Genomic DNA, 11,613 nt, shown 5'->3' with positions numbered 1-11,613 from the left:
AATGTCTTTAATCCCCTGTATAGTCCCTGCGAGGATTAATTAAAGTAATCCTATTATAGTGTACGTTTTTCATGTACCCCGGCGAAAGACACTTTAAGGTCCCAACAGGATTGTTAAAGTGATTGTACACAGTTTATAGAAGAGACATTATTATGGCTAATTTGTTTTTTTTTTTCTTCTGTTGATAAATCTGCCGATGTTTGGAAGGAAACTCCCCCAGTGCAGGATACATAAATAACTTAACGCAGGAGTACCACAGATGAACCAACACCGCAGTTTATCCCTTCACTGAGGCGGTAATATTCTACTTTAGGCTAGAGTGGCCTCTTGTGGTGAATATACGTATTACAGCAATTGTGTTGGATTAGCCCATATTTTGTAGGTCAGGGGTGCCTGAACTCTTTCCCCTTAAAACTCAAACTTAATGGCCCCAAGCTGCAGGTAAGCAAATATTTTACAGTTTAAATGGCTTTTGCTTTCCACTGACTCTGGCTCTAATTTGACCTTTTTTTCCCCCCTCACTTCAGGTACACCAAACTGTCACTCTGCTGCTTGATCAATTATATTTATTTATGTAAAAAAATATTATTGGGAATCTGAAGAAGTTAAAAGAGTATTTTTTTAAATCATAATGTCACAGAGATTTACATAATTTATTTTGGATATTTTATATTCTCATTTTAAGGCTTATTATAATTATTTTAATTTGAATATCTATTTAAATCTGACCAAACCAAGCCTTTTGGAGGGTGGGCTAAATCTCTCTCTCTCTCTCTCTCTCTCTCTCTCTCTCTCTCTCTCTCTCTCTCCTCTCAATCTCTCTTTCTCTCTCTCTCTTTCTCTTGCTCTCTCTTTCTTCATTATCTTTTTTTTGAAACATCCAAAATAAATTCATGGCAAATTGGATGAACAATTAAAAAAACAAAAAGCAATAACTATTTAACAGGTTTGTTCAAATGTGTAAGTTCATTGTTTATCATCTTAACAATGTTCAGCCATAATTCTCAGTGTTTGTTGTTGTTGTTTTTTTTCTAGCCCAGCATGATCATTTATGAACAGGTCGTTATGCAGCTCTCAGTGAATGGTCATTGCAGGGACCTCCACCTTCCAGACGAGTGCAGCACTGAGTTGCTTCTAAGTCTGATGCAGTATAAAAGCAGCAATGTGGAGGAAGAAATTTTATTTCCAGTAGTTACTTTGTGGTTTTTACAACCCCCCAAAATAGTAGATTTGTTAATTTACATGTGCTCCCTTCTACTTAATCCACATTATGCATCATATTCTGTCAATCAAGTTTGACGTTTTCAACCGGGGGAAGTTGAAACAGGATTTTGAATCAGCAGGGTCATTTTTGATGCTGTTTATGAGCATTGAACGCTTCAACCTGCGGGTGTGTACGTTGGCTGTTAGCTTCAAAGTTAGTTGTGGAAATCTCTTCATATAGGCACTTGTCAGATTTAAGATGAGCACAAACATTTGACTCCCTCTCCACATCCATCACTTTGCACAGTGAAGCTCTAACAAACAAGTGACAAAGATTAAATGACAGCAATCGCTACTAATTGAAATACCCGCCTGTCTTCATTTGCCTCTCACACCAGCATCAAAGAGCCATTGTTTTATATGGTGCAGCAAGTTTGTTCAACGTAGCACCTTCCACACATTCATCTTCACCTGCCTGGTTGTTTTTAGTGTTTCACACGACTCACCAGCAAACTGAGAGCTTAAGGTGGAGTTAGCCGTTTGCTAACTCTACAATCATGTGACTGTCATCTTGTCTCTCCCGGCTGCCACGCGCTTATCTCCACTCAACTCTACTGTCAGTTAACTGACAAACGTGAATGTGCTGTGATAGATTAAGCTGATGTTCACAGTGACACCGCTGTCTCATCTCTAATGGCAAATGGAATGTATTTATATAGCACTTTACAACCTTTATGGCATTCAAAGTACATTACACACACACACACACACACACACACACACACACACTGATGGTGGTGTCAATCTAATCAGCAGGAGCAATGAGGGGGTTCACTATCTTGCTCAGACACAGTCTTTGGAGAAACTGGGATCAGATCAGCGACCCTTCTGTTACCAGACAGTCACAGTACCTCTTGAGCCATGCAGCCCCCAAAAGACCTGACTGTACTTTTGATGATCAGAAATGAGAAATAAACATGCTTTGTGTCTTGTAATTCCCAGCGAGGAACCTTGTGGGAACTGTGCATGCATATTTAGATGCGACACTTGAAAAAAAAAAACGCAACATGAATTTACACAACATTAAATGTGCTATATGATAAACAACAGTTAATATGCATGTCGTGGTTGCATGAGTAGCAAACAAAACCAACCCGTGTTCACGTCCTGGTTTTCTAGCGCCAGCAGCAGCAGTGGCTCGGCACAGATCTCCTCTACATGCACCTCCTTGAAACTGTAAGCAATTGAGTTAAAGCTAAAGAAATCAGTGCAAACTGTCAGGAAATCCTCAGCTCCTGCAATGCAAACAGGCAGGAGCCCCGTGCCATCACATCAGGGTTATTCAGCAAATTTCAGGCATTCAGCTGAGGAACTATATCACAATATACATGTTCATATAGCTGCAAAACATGAGTTTTGAACACTTGTATTATTATTATTATTATTATTATTATTATTATTATTATTATTATTACAGTGTGCCTTTAGCTCATTGTTACTATAGGCCGTGTTTCCTTGACTATTCTCATGAATGTTGAATGTGGGAACTAGTTGAATGGATGTGATTTAATGTTTCCTATTGTGGTGCATGGATTCATCTTCAACGTGCTCCGGCTGGCGCTGGAAGTAGTTCCGGTGATTCAGCAGCGGAGCGGAGCACACAGTGAGCCGGTGTGGATCTTCGTGTTGCAGAGCGCAAACGCCAGTAGCGGGCCGAGTCCGCCCGTCATGTCAGTCGAGTGACCGGAGCAGCGGTCAGTTTGACGCCTGCGGAGCACCGTGCGTGGCGCTCAGGTGTCCACGGCAGGACACCGCTGGAGCTTTTGTCTTCGGGGGACGTTTTCAAGTGCAGGACAGGCGTCTGGACCTCCTAAACCGGTGTGCAAAAAAAAAAAAATATAGATATATCTGTATATCTATATATATTTATATATAACGCCGGATTGTGCTCACTTCAAACGGTGAGTACTGTGTGCAGATTTTTTTTTTAAATGGCAGCTGTGACAAATAATCGTTTGCTGGAGAAGAAGTGAAGCCAGTGTTTGTTCTAAATCGCAGGCGATGACAAGTTCCTGTCACAGTGTTCATGCATAAACCTGCATTTGTCCTCATCCCCCCCAAAATCTCCGCAAACTTCTTTAAGTTAGCAATAATCGCGTTGAGACGGCGAAGCAGCAGCCGTCTGATAAGAACCGCAGGATTGAAGACACGTTTGAAGGGTGGAAGCTGGTAATCTGACAAGAGTCAAAGCACGGTGGTGTGTTCAGGTCAGGGGCAACTACCTCCACTACCAGGCATCCTTTTCTCTTTCTTTCTTTTTTTCCTTTTTAAAAAAAAAAGTTTTCAACTTGCAATAAAAGTTTAAGGGCGAATACGTCAGGTGACTTTGCATTTAAAGGAATTCATAAGGTTTGCACAGGTCAGTGTACAGGTGTATGAATCCATGCCAAGCTTTTATTAACACACCGGTGATGTTCGTGTATTTCTAAATGTAGCCTGTGTATTTCTTGGTGTATATTCTAAGTAATTCGCGTGTGTTGCATCCTTTCATGGCACAGTTCGTCTAAACAGAGTTCCCATTACTATAAATCATTTTGATATCTGTGGTTGTTGTTAAAGAATCGTTTGTATTTCAGCTGGTTTATATTTAGAGCGGATTCAGTGTCAGAACCACCAAGCCAACCGTCCTGATGCCAGAAATGAACGTTAACTCGTAAGCGAACACAACGTGCTCGGTTTTAGCTGCAGATATGATGAGACAAAGGGTTCTAATTAACTTGGCTGACATGTTGAACGATGAGTCGAGTTTAGGCGTCGACTTAAACTCGTCTCAACTGTTGTCGGGGGCACGCAGGTCACTCTTATATGCTGTCGATGATGCGTTTATGCTCAGCTACTATAGATTCCTCGGCTGCCTCAAATGCATCAGCTTTTCTTCCACAAAGAGACCTTTTACCTTGGACAACAACTATCTGTGGAAGAGTCATTATCTTTCATCATGTTGCAGCCTACAGTTTCATCTCTCCAAAAACACACACCGAAGAGGAGGTGTGCGTGCGTGCGTGCGTGTGTGTGTGTGTGCGTGCGTGCGTGGAGTACCCTGCTCCTGATTTGGATGCGCCTCTAATTCCTATCAAGATGAGAGCTGTCTGAACAGATCCCCCTCATCATTATTTGCTCTGAGATGTACTTGCGCTTGTAAATGGTGTTGATTGAGGGTAATTTGGCTTTTTAATTGCTGAACAGCTGCCACACTCACTGCTGATTGCCATTGTAGACTTTCTCAGTAGATCACTCATAGACCCCTAAATGCCTCATTAAAACGTTATGCAGAATCGCATGAAACGCGGAGAGAAGGAACCCTCATAATGTTCTGCTGATTTGTGTTTTATCATCGGAAAGGTCGTTGTAATTATCGTCAATGTCAGCAAATGCAGCGCTGAGTGTAGAAGGGACTTTTAGAAAGTTGAATTATGGGATATTTGTGGATACACTACAAGCGTTTGACTTTCTTTGATAAAGATGAACTCCATATGCCGCCATTTGAATCAGTTATGGCTGTCAAGATTTTATGTCTCTCTGAATATTCATTAGGAATCCTAATATATTCGTTTTATGTGACTTCACAACAAGTGCCAGGAATGATTTGCCCCCCCCCCCCCATTAAAACATGTCAGAGTTAAGACCCTGAGAGAACACGCTATTGTTGAGACTCCATTAAAAAAAAAAAAAAAAATACAGATCGTTTTCACATTTCAAGTTCATGGGCGTCATATCCTCTCGTAGGGCTGGGAAAGTAACTTTTCAGGTAAAGTTTTCTTTTTTTTTTTTTTCTTACAGAGATTTAGATCGTGGCGATAATTGAAATTTGCTTTCGTTAATGTTTTTGATTCACTTTCGCAATGATTTTATTTATTTATATACGGGGGAAAAAAATCTGTTGCTCAGCCTGGCTGTGGCATGTTTGGTTCAGCCAGAGTCAAGATGAAGGAAAAGGAGGCTGTGGTTGAAAAAAAAAAAAAAAAAAAAAAAAAAAACAACCAAAAAAAACTCCAGCCCTTTGGAAACTCTTTGGTTTCAAGATGTTTGATGAGGAACAACAAGCGTCGAGCACACGTGACGCTTCCAAATTCAATGAGTAATAATCATGATCTCAATTAGAGATGTTCCAGTACCACTTCTTTCCCTTCCAGATACCATTCTGGTACACAAACTCAAGTATGGGCCGATAATTTTGTAGTGCAAACAAGAAGATATGATGTCATCATTTTTGTTTGACCTGGTTCCGGTTCAAGTCTTTGTAAAACATACAAATACTTCCAGAGGATGAGGTCATACAATTAGTTTGAGCTTCTACTTTGACAGTCGCCTTCAAAACCAAACCCTTGATGCAACACATGTTTTCCTCGGTGGAATTTTTTAAATTTTTTTTTTTTTTTAATTGACACAATGCTGATATTTTGCCGACTCTTTCCGATCAATCAGTTCTTCTTTGCTGCTCTAAAACAGTTGCTGGTGGAGCACAGCAACACTTCCTGTGCAGGCTATTTTGTTTTGGGTTTTTTTTTTTTAGAGTAGAAGAAGAAATGATTTCCAGTCTGTACTGTAATATTAGTACGAGACGCCTGAGCTGACTGGGAAGTAGCAGGGTCCCGTTTTAGAGCAAGTACATCACGAAGTATTAGATTTGTTGGTGTGTACTCACTCAGTATGGGAGAGATTTCTTATAATTGTATCACACTCTATTCACAATATTAACCAGAAACGTTGTGTTTGTGACACAACATCGGTATCGGCAGATATTGGTCCTTTTTTTTTTTTTTTTACTGCATCAGAATTGGTTTCATACCTTTGCTCATCACCTGTTATTTTGGCTGACGAAACAATGCAGTACATTTTTAATGTACTGGCTTTTCCAGATGTATTGGAAACAGAGAAACAGTTTTTAACATTCCTGATGTTTAAATATGTTTTTCAGTATACATCACATGTCTTTGTATTGTGAATATTAACTGTCAGCCAAAATCAGTTGCACCAATACTGGTTTATCGGCAAATAATCTTATTTTGTCACTAATAAAAAGGTAAGCCCAGTAGTTCACTTACCTACCAGACATTCTAGCAGGTTTTGTGAGTTAAATATTGTCTTTCAGATGTGTGTTTAAGTGCACATGATATTCAGTCTTTGTAAAGCTCATAATTCTAAAGACTATACAGGAGGCTTTTCATATCGCTGCCATTAACAGAATCTATGTTCAACCTTGGAGGGATTCGTCAACTTCAGAAAAATCATGCTAAGTATCCTTTTAGCGAACACCTACACTCTCAGCTGCACAGACTGATGTCGTCCCTGAACACCTCCATATTCGCCTGGACTCCAGTCCCCTAATCATCAGGCCGCTGCAGTGTTACAGAGTTGTCATGTCATTTACACAACCTTCATGTCGCCTCAGTGATCGCTTGCCTGAATCATCACATCGCGAAAACCAAATGACCTGATATTAGATGCAACTTCGAGACCTCTGCAACTGGAAGGATGTATAAATATCTACTCTCAGGCTAATATGTGTACCAATATGAAACTAACTACTCTCAAAAATGCCTACAGGAAAAGTGATCGATCAGAGGTGATGGAATGTCAGTGAACTTTGGCGATTTGTGGTGAGACGGACAGGAGAAAAAAAAAAAAAAAGTAACTGCAGGCAAACCGGTGAGTTAAAGTACACTTTAACTTTGAGCGACGCCACACACAAGTCGCTTATTTTTACTAGTCGAGTCTGGAATGTCCACAGGCAGCTGCTGCGACGGGTGATGAGCAGATTGCCTCGCGTTAGGGACAGGACAAAGTATCGCTCCTGAAATGTGGCGCGATACTTCAAAACCAGACGTTAGCAGGTGTTAGCAGGTTTCTTGGCTAGTGATGAAGGGCCTTCAGTGTAAATGGAGCTTGTGATTCCTACCTTCACTTTATGAGTGTCCGCAGCTTTCGATGTTAATTTAGCTTCATACTGTACCGCTGCAGGCTCCCCTATTATCCATCTGACAATGCATTAGAGCAAACTTCCTCTCTTTTTAAGTACCTTTAAGTTCTCTAAGTGTCCCCAGCCACTGTGCTTTCTGTCTCGTCCCCAGGAAAGTACACATAATTTGAATTCAAATGCAGCAAATCCTTTTATCTTGTCAAAATCCTCTTTGATTCTGTTAGGAAAGCAAGGCTATGATTTGAAAGAGAAAGATGGGAAAGAGGAGATAAGGGATGATCACTTTTAAAGGGCTCTCATTTGGATTGAACTCGGCGGCGGTGCAGCCAATGACGAGGGTTCAGGGCGAAGCTTTTCACTGTGAACCTGATGGAAAACCTACACGAGCTCAGACTGTTGTTGCACTCTCCTGCTTATGTTTTAATGAGTAACAATTGTTAGGCAATTTGCATGTAAAACAATGTAATTATAAACAACCATCAAAAAGCTGTATTACTTCTAAAAAATGTAAATGACTCTCCATTATAAAGCGCAACAAAATCCGAGCTACGCCTGCGAGCCAGGGCCTCTAGGTTCTGGATGCTTGCTTCCATTATTAATGCTATTCACAAGCCAAACTTTTTAGGTTGGTGCAGTTGAGCGCTTTAATCTATTTTTGCTGTAAATTAATGAATTTTTAAAGAGGAGTACTCCTCACTGAATAGAGCTGGATCTGGGAATGTAGCTTGAGTCGTGGTGACGCAGTGCTATAGCCCCCTTTACTGTGCAAAGCATGAGTTCACAAACAGCATCCCATCTCTCTCTTGGGACCATTCGTTGGGGGAGTTTAGTGAAATGCTGCATTCCTATGTTTTATTTATGACAAAATATGCCTTTTTAACTTTTCCGTTGTCGAAATCTTGAATTGAGATAGCTTCTTCGTCTGCAGTGGTAAGTCTTCTGGGTCGCTAACTCCCTCTACCTTGGCAGATGTTTGCAGGTGTTGTGTTCTGTGTGGGCTTAGTGTGTTAAATGTTTTATTCTAGGCCTTCCGGGGATTAAGGGGAAACCACTAGTTTTTTTTATGCCCTTCTTTCAATCATATTTTCTTTCAAACCTGAGGGAAATGAAAAATATTTCGTTTGAGATTCCACTGGATTGACTCAACTGACACGGGCCAGACATTTCTCAGAAATCGCTGATGAAAGTGTTTTGTCTTTTTTTTTCAGTTTTTTTTTTTCCATGACCTTGCACTGTATTACTTATTTTATACACACACACACACACACACACACACCCCTTTTCAAGCATTCATTTGTCTGACACCTCCAAGTGCATCTGAGCTTGAAAGTACATCAATGCTTCTCCTGGTCTTCTTTGAGAATGAAGTAGACAAATGATAATTGCTTCACCCAGCCACCACCATAAGGGCAGCTGATTTGCCTTGATATCTTATGATTGAACCTTTTCAGGGTTATGTTTTCTGGCGCTGGAGCAGAGAGTAATTAAGATGTTCAATACTGCCTTTTGGACCTTTTCCTCCTTGCCGTGAATGGCCCACACTCCTAGACATGGCAGCGCTCAGTATGCTTACAGGCTTTCTTTTGACACATTAGCCCTACCCTTGCCAAGGCAGTCCTTCCCAGAAACCCCCTCTGCTTGACACGCTCCGGGTGGGTATTTTGTCATTACTTCATTTTCCTCTGAAAATATTTTGATGCCTCTTTCCTTTGGCTCCCCCCCCCCCTCTTCTCTCACCCATCCCCCGTCACTCCATTCAAAGTTCTCTATTAAAATGCAGAACTGTAAAGCCTCTCAGTCTAAAAGCCTGCTAGCAGCGGGGGACTGTTGGCTGTTAGTGATGCATACAGCTGAGTGAGTGCATCACAGCTACAAAGTCTAATGGGTGAATGCATTCAATCACTCACAGGCCCTCAACTCTTTTAAAGGGACAATATTCCCCGTCATGAAAGTGTGGAGGGTAAAGTATTTAAAATCTCTGGTGAAGGAAGATTTCGTCTTCATAAATGTCCAAACCCTTGCTCTTCTTTTTTCATCAATGCTTGATTTACTTATTTGTTTTTTTGCTAGAATTTCCATCAAAATATCTCACAAGTTGCAAAAGTTAACTTTTGACATGTAGAAATAAGAGATGATTTTGCTATCTGCCAAATTATGAACCTCTTTTAATACCCGACTAATATTCGCCAAGTTTTGTCTGAAAATGTTTGCTCCCAAGCTCACTCGTAGCATCTAATCTTGTTGGGTGAGATCGTCTGCCAGAATGTCCTCTGTTCTCTGCCTTTGTTTCAAGTCAACTGCAGCTCTTTGAATTGCGCCCGGTCAATAAAATATTTGATGTTTCCAGCTCACATACAGAGTTACAGAGTTCAATCTTTTGGGCTTTGCGCCTGTGAGTTGCATTTGTAGGTGAACTGCAGGAACTCCAACTACACAAATACAATTAGTTCTCTCATGACCTGCAACAACATAATAACAGAATTATAGTTTCAGCTTTAACTCTGTTATAGTAGTTATGGTATTTTAAGGTGTCTTAAGGCCAGTTTAAAGCACATATTCACAATGAGATGGGTGTAAATTTCAGGAGAAATTTTGCAGGAAATTGTTGCTATGGGAACGATACGCTGTCTCGTCCAGTTCCAGCAAGTCTAAACTGGCAAGTTCCAGGGTTCCTTTTAATTGTCAAGCACATTTGAAGTGATCTTTGGAAATTTTGCAAAAAAGGAAACATGAACTGGGTGCGTTTCTATCAACTGGTTTGGTGTGAATAAACTAGACCGCATTGCACATTTCTGTCTGAAGATGGCAGTAGAGGCAACAATCTACATTCATACGACAGAGCAGATGAAGACTTGATCTTGGCCGTCTATTGTGACAAACTACAGAGAGGTCTTGAGGAATTACTTTCAGATGGTCAATTTTTTTTTTACTTGTTCTTTTGAGAAAGAAAGTATCGGCCATGTTGAATGTTCTCCAGAGAGAAAGATGAAGTTTTGGAACATCTGGGAAGATGCCGGCAGTGTGAGCAGAACAATGGGTTTCCAGCAGCGGTTTTATCCATTCAGTCTTTGAAAAGTGCAAATATCACCTCAAGCAAGTGCATAAATGTTTTACTGCAAAATTTGAGTTTTTTTTTCCCCACGTTTGCCATTTTATATCAATCATTTCTTATGCAGCTTCAACATGTTTGAAGTAGGAGTGGAGCGGTTCACAAAATTCTTGGTTCTGTTCATATCACAGATTTTAGATCAGTTTGGACTTTCTTTCTTTTTTTTAATTCTTCTTTTTTTTTTCCCCCAGACCCCAGACACTGTATGTCAGCCTAAGGTAAATAACCGAATCCAGCATTGACATTATGTTGTAATTCCAGCGTCTGACCCGTAGTCAAGGAAGGGTCATCTTCAGCAGAACTAGCATCGAATATTCACTAGGAGCTAGTCAACAACTTACTGGGGGCTGGAGCTAACGAGCTAATAAGCCACCTGTGCATGTGCAGCAGATAAACACAATCTGATATGTATTTTGCTTCCTTGTGGAACCATAAAAAAGTTGCATTTGACATGCATATTGAGGCTTGTGTTATGTATGGAGCAGTTTGGTTGTTTCATGGTTCGATATGATACCTCTTGTGGGAAGAAAGCCGTTTCGCTGCTGTGCTTTTGTTTGGGATGTGAGTTGTCCTAAAAGACTTATTTCATCTTAAAACATGATTTATATATTTTGGAAGCTGAGGCAATTGTAGATGAAAACCTTGACTTGATTTGCCATTTGAAAGAGACATTTATTTTGTCACAGATTTATTTTTGGTGTGAGTAACACTGAACTGGAGGTGGCTGGAAAAAAAAGAAGAGAAAAATACTTTTTCAGGATATATAAGTAGGTGAATTTGACCAATCATGCTTTTAATACTGTAGAGGTTTTTCTTTTTTCTGTTTTTGACTGTTTTTTCGGAAATAATATTGGAGCGTCTTGTCATGGTGGTTCCCAAACAGTTTGCGCATTTATGCATATAATAGAAAACAAGTTGTATAGTAAACTGATAGCCTGCAGATAAGCAGAGATGCATTGTAAGCCGTCTTCTCTGCGGTGATCATTTTTCTCCCCTGATACTGCGCGAGCCTCTGAGGCTGATGTGAAACACAGCAGATATCAGAGACAAAAGGCACAGTGTTGAGGTTAGCCACTCACTGTGGGACCAGTTGAGTGAGTTGACTAGGTAATTGGTTACGTCTACCCACCCAGCAGGGCCCCTCTCTCCCCAGAAGCCAAGTCATGCCCCCCCCCCTTTCCTTTCCCTGCTCTCCTCTATTACTCATCATCCCAACGCCTCATCAGACTAGCGGTGCGAAGCTACAGCGCCGCCGTGCAGCCAGCCCACGCTCCCAAACTTCTCAGCAACAACAGCCACGGCAGCACAGCGGGTCAGGACT

General features: G+C 40.8%; 1 protein-coding gene across 4 annotated transcripts in view; it reads left to right on the top strand.

The window, feature by feature from the left end:
* Positions 1–2,842: 2,842 nt before the first annotated feature.
* Positions 2,843–11,613, top strand: part of LOC147256451 (forkhead box protein J3-like) — a 64,590-nt gene continuing 55,819 nt past the window's right edge. For 3 of the 4 annotated variants that reach the window (XM_086214438.1, XM_086214440.1, XM_086214437.1), the window contains exon 1: positions 2,843–3,164. The gene's annotated coding sequence lies outside the window, so the exon portion shown is untranslated. The remainder of the gene's footprint in view (positions 3,165–11,613) is intronic. The other variant, XM_086214439.1, reaches the window with a different exon arrangement.

This window comes from Aulostomus chinensis, chromosome 9 (genome assembly GCF_037954235.1).
Source record: "Aulostomus chinensis isolate RoL2024-O1b breed Wild chromosome 9, RoL_Achi_v1.0, whole genome shotgun sequence".
NCBI lineage: Eukaryota > Metazoa > Chordata > Actinopteri > Syngnathiformes > Aulostomidae > Aulostomus > Aulostomus chinensis.
The sequence above is the reverse complement of the archived record's forward strand: the minus strand, read 5'-3'. Positions and strand labels throughout refer to the sequence as shown.